Genomic DNA, 858 nt, shown 5'->3' on the forward strand with positions numbered 1-858 from the left:
TATTTAAAATAATTACTGACCTTCTATTCTTCTAATTATTAATAATTTAAATAAAATAATACACTATAACTTATTTTTTATTTATTTTAAGTAATTACTAATATTTTATTTTTTTAATTATTTTCTTATCTTATTTATCATTTATGCTTTTGATAAAATATATTAATAAACAAATAAACTAAATTAACTACCTCAATTATACTTAGACTATTCAATAATTCAACATAATCTTTTCAATTTGGGATTAACTACTAACCATAGAAAATAGAAAATTTAGAGTAATTTAGTATTATGAATATTAATTATGTATTGTGAAATAACCTAAAATCATAATGTAATTTATTTTTAAAAAATTAATCAAGCATTATTGTTAATTATGAAATAACCTAAAATTATAATGCATTTTATTTTAAAGAAACAATCAACCATTAATATCAATAAATAAAACTTATCGTCAAAATGCTTTGATTAAAAATATTAGGGGTTAATTACTATTCATTATTAATAATATATCGATTATATCAAAAAGTAAAAAAAAGTAAAATATATATATATAGTGAATTTAAAAAATAAAGATTGTTAAGTAATTATTTTTTTTTTGAAATAAATAGTAAAAAAAATGTTATAAACTATATTCTTTCATAAGTAACCCTTTTAAGTTGTATATTTAGTTTATTTGTATATCATTTATATTGGCATTATTTTTATAACGATCATTTATTTTTAATAATTGTTAGAGTTTTTGATGCCTTACAATTATTATCTATAAAGAAGAAACATATATATTCTGAAAAAGTTATTAAACAAATTTTTTTTTTTGCTCTATTTTCACATTAAAAAAATTTTTGTTTTGTCATT

This window comes from Arachis ipaensis, chromosome B06 (genome assembly GCF_000816755.2).
Source record: "Arachis ipaensis cultivar K30076 chromosome B06, Araip1.1, whole genome shotgun sequence".
Taxonomy (NCBI): Eukaryota; Viridiplantae; Streptophyta; class Magnoliopsida; order Fabales; family Fabaceae; genus Arachis; species Arachis ipaensis.